At 32.7% G+C, this 9,958-nt stretch overlaps 1 pseudogene; it reads right to left on the bottom strand.

Annotated features, from left to right (window-relative positions):
- Positions 1–319: 319 nt before the first annotated feature.
- Positions 320–9,659, bottom strand: LOC132680545 (PRELI domain-containing protein 2 pseudogene; annotated as a pseudogene).
- Positions 9,660–9,958: the final 299 nt, after the last annotated feature.

Raw genomic sequence — 9,958 nt, 5'->3', positions numbered from 1 at the left:
TCACGTATGCATCAGGTATCCGGTTTAACTCCTTTATCTATCCTAGAATCTTCTCATGAATCCTATAAGCAATGATGCTGATGACATATGGGCACAAGCACCACTTGCCAGGCTTCCAGTCCTTGGCTTCCCTGACATCGTCACCAATCAATCAGCAGGACATCCTGAAGAAGGGCAGATGTCACCTTCTTCTTCCTTTTTTTCCTTCATTTATAATCATAAAAAGACTGTGCGATAAAAATCCAGTTAGAAGTCTCATGTCCATGAGTGCCCCTGTCTGCGTCATGCTCCCAGGGGAATATATCATTTGATGTCCATTTCATGTCCTCTTCTGTAAGCTGCTGGCACCATCCTTAAATTTGTATTTTGAAACCTGCATCAGTGATGGGTTGTGGCCAAGAAGTGATTCTGGAGAAAACGTAGCACAATACAGCTCCCTGATGATTGGTTCCTCAGGTAAGGGGGCACTACACTGTTCCTTTAGCAGCATCTCCATCATTCTAATTCCCTTCTGGGCTCCTTGTCTTAAGAATGAGCTGGCAAAAGTTTCCAAAATGCAGTAGACAAAGCCAGCCCCTGTGATTGAAATCCTGCCTCTTTGAACTAACTCTGTTCAATCTGGATTTTCCATAATTTCCCAGAAAACAGTCTTCCTTCATAGATGCATATTGCGTCCACGTAGGGCAGTGACTGCATGTAGCCATGCTTCTTTCCTGAGGATTGAGCTATGTTTCCTCTTGCAAATGGATACTAGGTACGTTTAAAATGCTCACTTTTCTTAAAATTTTTGGAACCACATTCTGACAGACTGCAATCTTCTTTCTATAGATGATTCCTTTTGACACATCTCTTTTTTCCTCCACAGTTATATGAAGTTAACTTTTTTCCCCATGGGGTTCGAATACTTTATTTATACTCTATCTTCTCTTTATTTTTTTAATTAAAAAATTTTAATGTTTATTGATTAGAGAGAAAGAGAGCAAGTACAGGAGGGGTAGAGAGAGACAAAGACACAGAATCCTAAGCAGGCTCCAGGCTCTGAACTGTCAGCACAGAGCCGGACGCAGGGCTGGAACCCATGAACCACAAGATCATGACCTGAGTAGAAGTGGGTCGCTTAACTTACTGAGCCACCCAGATGCCCCTCTTTCTTCTCTTTATTACTCCAAGGTGGTAAAGATTTCTGCAGACTGCTTCTCTTGGACAACTAGAAGTTCTCTGTCCCCTGTCTGATGTCAGAGCTCATGCTCTTCCCGTTTGCACCATTCTGCTTCATGTTGTACCTAATCTTTTTTCAGAGGAAGCTGATGACCCCCACTCAAAATCTGGTGCATGCCCACCCTGACCCACATCCCCAGGTGCTGGACATCAGGCTCTGCCCCCCAGCCACAGAAGACCACACCCACCCTGCCAAAGGGGCCTGCCCCCTGCCCCCCCCCCCCCCCCCCGCCAACACTTTACAGTATTTAAATTAGATCTCTCTGGGCACCTGGTTGGCTCAGTCAGTTAAGACTCCAACTCTTGATTTCAGCTCAAGTCATGATCTCATGGTTGGTGGGGGTTGGGCCCTGGCTTAGGCTGTGTGTTGACGCGTGGAGCCTGCTTGTTTTTTTCTCTCTCCCTCTCTCCCTGCCCCTCCTCCGCCTGCTCTCTTAGTCTCCCTCTCTCTCTCAAGTAAATAAACATTACAAAACTGGATTTCTCCATCATTAAATATCCATTATACTAGAAGGAATGAAAACATATGTATTTATTATTTAAATATTAGACACAATGTCCATTTCAAAAAGCATGGATTTAAGTTTGACTTAATAGCTTGAGAGCTTTCTTTAAAAAATCAGAAGAGAAAGCTATTTATAACAAAGATAGCATTCTGAGACCTTAATTATTTATGTAATATTTAAAAGAAGATCAAATAAACTGTGTGTGGGGAGGGGTAGGTGTGGGGAGGGCTGGGGAAAGTGATTAATATAAATGTAGTTGTGGCTAACATAAATAAAATGGCAATGGAAAACTAATGAGTGAACTTTTATACCATGTGCTAAGAACTTGAATGGAATTTTATATAGTTTTTCTTGTGTTTTTTTTTTTAATTTTTATTTTAAATCTTCACAGAAGACCAATTGGAGACTGTGTATTATCTGACTTTTATTAATGAGAAAGCTGAGTCTGAAAGATTTATTTTCACACATTATAGATCACTGAAATTAAAAACAAGAGACTCTCACTTATAAGCCTGTATTCTTTCTATGGGTCATGTATTATTGTCTATTTCTTTCATACCACTACCTCAGTCATATCCCTACATCATTGTTTCATTGGTCCAAATCGTTGAAATAATATACTGTTAAGAAAATCCATGAAGTATTTCAATGTCACAATTTATCTCAATGTAAAATGGAAATAATTATCGAAAACCTGTCAATAGCATGTCTCTTCTACAATAACTGAGATAATAGCATGAGAAAGTGTAAGTATTTTACAAATTCTAAGATAGAAAGTGCACGATGTCACATGTAAATTGTTTGTATTCATCTATTGTAATATTTGAAATTGTTTTTATTCTTTAACAGAATTATACAAATGAATGTTATCTGACTTATGTTCCTGATTCATATTCATTTAAATCTTCTTTGGATAAGACATTGCTCACAACATAATAATCATAAATATAAGGCATAAAAGAGAAAATGGTTATCTGGTATTATCAACACATACTAAACACTTTAAATCTATTGTTAGAATATATGTCTTTAACTTGCATGCCACCATGTCAAAATCAGAATAAAGGTGATGACTTTTTCTGCCTTTTCCCATTATAAAAATATGAATATTTTTAGGCATGATAATTCTCTTTATTGTTAGGCTTCTGTGCTATCGGATACCATGAAGAACATTTTTTTTTCAATATATGAAATTTATTGTCAAATTGGTTTCCATACAACACCCAGTGCTCATCCCAAAAGGTGCCCTCCTCAATACCCATCACCCACCCTCCCTTCCTTTCCACCCCCCATCAACCCTCAGTTTGTTCTCAGTTTTTAAGAGTCTCTTATGCTTTGGCTCTCTCCCACTCTAACCTCTTTTTTTTTTTTTTTTCCTTCCCCTCCTCCATGGGTTTCTGTTAAGTTTCTCAGGATCCACATAAGAGTGAAAACATATGGTATCTGTCTTTCTCTGTATGGCTTATTTCACTTAGCATCACACTCTCCAGTTCCATCCACGTTGCTACAAAGGGCCATATTTCGTTCCATGAAGAACATTTTAAATCTATTTTTGCAAAGCATAAAACTCAAACATGCTTTTGTTGATAATATTTCTTACTTTACAAGGAAAAGTAGCATATTTCAGGTAGAATTGTAATGTTTTTGGCTTCCCAGCTTCTCACACACACATTTTGACTTGTATTTCACTGGCCCAACAATTATTTTGAATATTTATGAATCCCATTTTCTTGCTTCCCAATTTTTGATTTACGTTCTGAATAGTTGTAGTAATCATATAATAATAATAAAGTATGGGGTTGTTTTGGGTTGCTTTATACCCATTATTTTTTGGGTGGGTAGAGGAGATGTGTGATATCAGACAATGAAGATTGTTTTACTATGACTGTATTCTTACATGCTTAAATTTAAAGTTTGTTCCTGTGTTTAGAGATATAAAACAAAAAACAAAACAAAACAAAACTTAATGGAAAGATGTTGATGAAAGCTGGTAACTTATGGAGCTAATATGGCAAGGGTATCTTGGTGTAAACTTTTATATGCAGGGCTACAATGATAACATTTTTCAGAGTATCAGAGATAAGGCCATTCTTCCTAACCTTCCATAGAAGTTATCAATGTTTTGATTCCAAGAATACATACAAATTTTTGTATCATCAGTTAAAGTAGACTGTACATGAATGCTATTATGTCAATAACAGTGGCACCATGAAGTCTTCCCAAATAAGTGACAGGGTTTGTTTTGTTTTTTGTTTTGTTTTGTTTTGTTTGTTTGTTTTTTGTTTTCTTTTGTGAGCATACATGAGACACTTCGTTGTGAACTCTCATAAGAATGGGAAGGACACATTAAGGAATGTCTAATTTCCAACAATAAATTTCCTGAGGCCACCATAATTTAGGCACAAAAAGGACAGGTAACATGGCTTTGCTTTGTGATCAAAAGCTTGGGGCATTCTAGTTAAAATGTTAATAGTAGTAATTAAAACAATAATGAAAGAAATCATTGAGACAGTATTCTCGGGATTCAACATATAGTTTCTGTTTTCCAACTTGACATTAATCATATGATATATGTGATATGGCTATTACTATCACTGTTTTACAAATCAAGAATTTGAAATTCAAAGATGTTAAATAGCTTTTCCAAGGTCACATAACAACTAAATAGTAGTCAAGACTGAAATCAATTGCTCTTACTCTAACCCAGCATTGCTGGGTTCATTTGGTGCATTTTAACACACGAGAAGTACTTGTTTTGTACATCAGTAAATACAGACTAAAACAACTGGCAAAACTGAAAAGATGGAGTCTGAAACTGGAATAAAGTAGAATATTACAAATAGAATACTTGTAAAGGTAAAAAAATTAAGAAATTATTTTCACTTGAAGATCTAATCAGTTTATATCTTGTTATCCAGAACTCTATCATATGCCTACTTATATATGAAAAGAAGTTCAGAAATGCGCTTCATTCCATGTACCCAAACTGGCAGCTAGACTCTCCACTATGTATAGTACAACTGAAAAGTGGACAGGGGAGAGATAGATAATAGATGATTGAGAGAGATACTGGTAAATTCAGGAGCTATTTAATATTAACACTCAATTAAAATATATATTTAAGATAAATCTCAAAGAAGTAAAGCAAAAAATTTTATATTATTTTTCTCATGTTAAATTGCACATTTTCTATTTTTGTTGTTGTTGTTTGCTTCTTAAATTTCCACTTACTTGTTTAGATTATTCACAATTGGCTAAAGTTTAAGGACTAGTATTTCATAAATTGTTGGGGAGAAGATGACCAGCTTTGTAAATAAGAGAATTTGACACTGTGTATCAAAAACATAAATTATTCTGCACAGAATACAATCTCCACAGGGACAGGAAACCTGGCAGTAAGTGCCAGTGTTCTGAGGTGAATGCCAGGCCCCATACAGACATGCACCAAATATTGTTTGAATGAATGAGTTAAATACCTCTAATTCTAGTAATTCTGATACCAGAAAAACATTTTAAGGAATAAAACAGCTTAGCATTAAACATATGTAAAAGAGTGCTAAATTTGACCTTCTTTCCAAAACTAAAAATGGAAACAATATACATATCCCAAAATATCAGACTGCTTGATTAAATTACATTGTGTTCATACAATAGTAGAGATTTATTTTTAAAAAGCAATAATTATGAATATAGTAAAACTTTGGTTGGGGAGAATAAATCGTTCTGGAAACGTGCTTGTAAGTCAAAGCACTTGTGTATCAAACTGAATTTCAAGAACCATTGGCTCAGTTGTGATCATGTGACATTTGGTGTCAGGTACTACTTATATTGCAAAACATCTCTCATTTATCGAGTTAAAATTTATTAGAAAGTTTTGCTGCTCTTGCGGAACACTTGCAGAACAAGTTACCCACAATTTTTACTGTACATGGAGAAATATTTACTGTATAGGGAGATGTTTATGCTAAATGAAACAGCAGTTGCTAAATATACATAATATGAGATAGAGTGGTAACAGCACACCATTTTACTGCTACTCTATAAAGCAAATGTATAATGGATGTTAAATAGTACTCTCAGGTTAATTTCATCTTTACAACAGATAAATTTAATCTTAGACATCTTCAGACTTATGAGGTCACTATTACTAATAAATTGTTAATTATTTTAAGTCTTACATCAGCCCTATGAGATCTGTACCATTTAATTCCCGTAGAAACTGAAACCCAGAAAGCTTATTGACCTTGTTCTAGAATACACATTAAAGACTAGCAAAGAGAGGGTTTGAAACCAGGGAATCAAGCTCCTGAGCTATTCATCTTAAACCTTCTATTCTATGCCTGAAGCCATATGCATTATAATTTATTTAGGTTTTACCTCGTGTGTTGGGTTATAGTAATATTTGTTTATTTTCTTATAGTGAATACACACTACTTTTATAACCAGAAAGCTTAAATAGGAAGTGAAAAATTTTTTAAAAAGGAATAAGGTAATATAAAGGCATTTGGAGTAGAAGACAAATAGTTTGCACAACAAATTACAAATGTCAAGGAATCAATACAGTTATTAACATTATTAGAGTCTGAGGCTGACTGTGGTATAGTATTGGGGCATTATGTCAAAAAGCTGTGGAGAAACATGAGAGGGGACATTGCTACTTTTTTGAGCTCTAATTCTGTGGTTAATGTTTCAAGTTGTGATTTCCCTCTTATGTGTTTTCTCCTTTCCATGGTCTAATACGTACCAACTGACAGGATCAGAACTTAATAGATTGTTTGATTTTAGTGTAATTTAAAAACTAAAATGCATTTTTTATTCATGGATAAAATATTAAAAATTCCCTGACTTTAAAAAAATAGAGAAAAAGTTGAGAAATATATTTATTATGTCCACTGAAATTTTATTTAAAAGCTATGTCACCAGAATGCAAAACCATTTGATTGAATGTCCCTAGCACTCTCTGAATTCAATAAAAAAAGTCATATCAAATTTTCTTTATATTTTATATTTCTCTGTTTGTCATTATATTATGCTGAATTTTATTTTATAAAGATGCTCCTTATATAAAAAATTAACAAATTTTCTATAAAAATATTGCATATCAAAGGTTAAAAAATCTAAAGAACATTTATCAACGTTTCTGTTAAAAACAAATTCATTTTCAACAATAATATTTTTCGATGAGTCATTCTGCAGCCCGACTCAGTGTCTTGTTAATATTACATTCTTATTTTGAAATCAAATCTGTATAAGACTATACTATATTTGGAATAAAATGCCTATGATTAAAAAAAGAATCAGTGGTTCTGAAATTAGAATACTATTTGTATTTTTTCAGTGGACATAGAATTACTTTATTTGAAGTTCTTTCTAAATGCAGTGTACAGAATTGTCTTTATATTTCAAAATAATTTAAATGACAGTAAAGCAAAATCCTTTTAATCTGTAACTTAAATAATGTCTAGAGTTCACAGTGGATATAACAGAAAGTCAAGATATGTTGACAATTGAAAAGGACATTTTCAGTTTTCAGTTAGTTATATACATGTCTATAATATATATATATATATATATATATATATATGCATATGTTATAGACATATATATATGTGTATATGTCATACACACATATACATATGTTCTCATATATTAATAAACACATATATGAATGAAACCTGAAAATATACCTATATATATTATATATATTTATCCAAAAGATCTTTAAAGTCCCTGTAAATGTTATAGTTATTGAAAAGTTGAAAAGTTGAAAAGAGCACCTTGTCCAAATCTCAGTGGGGGAGTGTGAAATTCTTTAATATCTAAAGTGTGCAATATCAGAGCAGCATCAGATCAGGACAAATCAGATCTTAGTAACTGAGAACATAGAAGGAGAGTGTCTTTACACTCTAAAATTTATCAACATTAACATCAGAAAGATTTAAAATTAAAGGAGGGATTCATATTCTGTTGTGGAGACAGAGAATAACCTAGAACCAACATAGTAGAGAGATAAATATGCCTTTCAAGAAAAAAAAATCAGAGCTGTCCTATAGCCATGCAGGGCTAAAATTTCATATGAGCTCATGTTAGAGGATTTGCATTGTGATCACAGTTTATTAAATTTAAATTTTTCTGTAAATAGTCATATGATAAAATAAGTACCATAAATTAATACAACATAATTCTTTTGCCCATTTATTACTTAAAATGTATTTAATTGTTTACAATCTGTTACAATAGTAATTCCTTTTTTGAACATTCTTATACATTGATCTCTGTTAACAAGTTCAAGTACCAATCTTTTTGATCCTAGCCCATCTGTATAATTTTAAAAATGATTAAAAATCTCCTCAAATATTTTATATGGTCTATATTTGTCAATACTCTTAGAAATTAAAATTAAGATATTTCAAAATACTTGCTTATCAATTTACTTAATAATAATAACAATTATAATAAGATACTATTATATGTTAATGCATTTTATTGAAAATAATATTATCCTAAATAAGTAATTAGAAGAATACCATTGGTTTACACCTTAACAGAAAAGATCTGGACTATCATTTCTATTCTTGCATTCAATCTCTTGCAATAAGTTTTTCTGCTTGAAGAATATAAGGAAAAGTTGGCCTCACACAAAAATTATGTTGGAAAAAAATAGAAGTATTTTAGTAGTCTTTTTCAGATAATTGTAGCTATTTTTGATACTATATTCCATCTTGACCAGTGGTAGTTTCTTAAAAATTAATCATAATGTAGAATCTGAATCCATATCAATGAATCTTTTACACTTTTGTATTGTAATATTAGTTAGTTTACCTTTGAATGGGTATTTTACCCATATTTGATTTTGTATCATATTTGTTCAATGAATTCTACAGATCTTCCTAATATTGACACATTTTATTTTTCATATTAAAAAATTGGAATTAATAATATCTCCATCTTACTATCAGAGAAACTTGAAATGTTCGAAAGGTACTACAAGTTTCTGCAATTCTAATACTTGCTTGAAACTGACATTTTTTAAACTGTGTACAATGATGAAGAAAGATCACTATTGGTATAGTTTGGTGTGTATATCTTGATAAGAAACCAGAAGTGTTACTTACTATCTTTTCTGCATCAAAAGTGCAAACATCAATACAATTATTTCAAGATAAAAAAATGACCATTCAAAAGGGTTTTTAAGCACTTTGCATATTTCAGTAATATTGGTATTTTTTTCCAAGCATTTCCATAAATTATCTTTTATGATGGTTAGTTTGCACTTATTCTCAACTGATGTCGGCAAAAAGTTAAGTATAGTCACATCTGTATGTGCATTTGTAAGTCAAAAGTACAACCTGAAGACAAGATGCTAACTCAGTCTTCATGTTTTCAGCTAAAAACTTTGTTTCACTGAAGTTTTAAGATTTACTCTATCATTTAAAAGTATATTGGCAAGACTTTTTTTACTAGCTTTTCTTCTGGCAGGCATTTACTAATGTCAACTACACAAGGCCTTTTCAATTTCCCAGCCATCATGTACCCTTATCCAACCAATGAAATACAAAGATTTACCCTGTGAGAGACTCCATGACTTTTTCAAATGACTTTCAGCTCTAGAAAAGATCATCATGTTTACCTTTAAAAGATTCAAGTATTTTTTTCCTTTAAACTCAGAGTGATTGGTTTCAAAATGATGCCATATTTTAAATGGCACATAATACTATTTAAAATGTCTGTGGTATAAGAAACAATGAGTCAAATGATTAACATAAAGCTGAGAGATAGATGGTCTTTGTCATATTTTCCTTTCTTAGTTACAGCTGACCCAGTTTATTTGGACTAGCTTCCTTGTTCATGAGTCAGAATACTCACTGAAATGTCAAACTCATCTTTTTCAGCAGCTATAATCATAGATGGTAAAGCTGTGGGTTGAGAAAACATGTTGACTGTCCCTTTTTAGGCCAACATTCCAGCATTAACCAAAGAAAAATATATTGTAAATACATTTCATTTTATTTTAAAGACAAAATATTTTTATTCTAAAATATCTGTTTCAAATGAAATTTAAGCATTTGGAAAGTTTTTTTTTAATTTTTTTTAACATTTATTTATTTTTGAGAGACAGAGATAGAGTGCAAGAGGGGGAGGGGCAGAGAGAGAGGGAGACACAGAATCTGAAGAAAGCTCCAGGCTCTGAGCTGTCAGCACAGAACCCCACGTGGGGCTCAAACCCACAAATA

The sequence above is a fragment of the Panthera onca genome, chromosome A1 (genome assembly GCF_046562875.1).
Source record: "Panthera onca isolate mPanOnc1 chromosome A1, mPanOnc1 haplotype 2, whole genome shotgun sequence".
Lineage (NCBI taxonomy): Eukaryota > Metazoa > Chordata > Mammalia > Carnivora > Felidae > Panthera > Panthera onca.
Note: the sequence above shows the minus strand (reverse complement) of the source record. Positions and strands in the feature narration are given on the sequence as shown.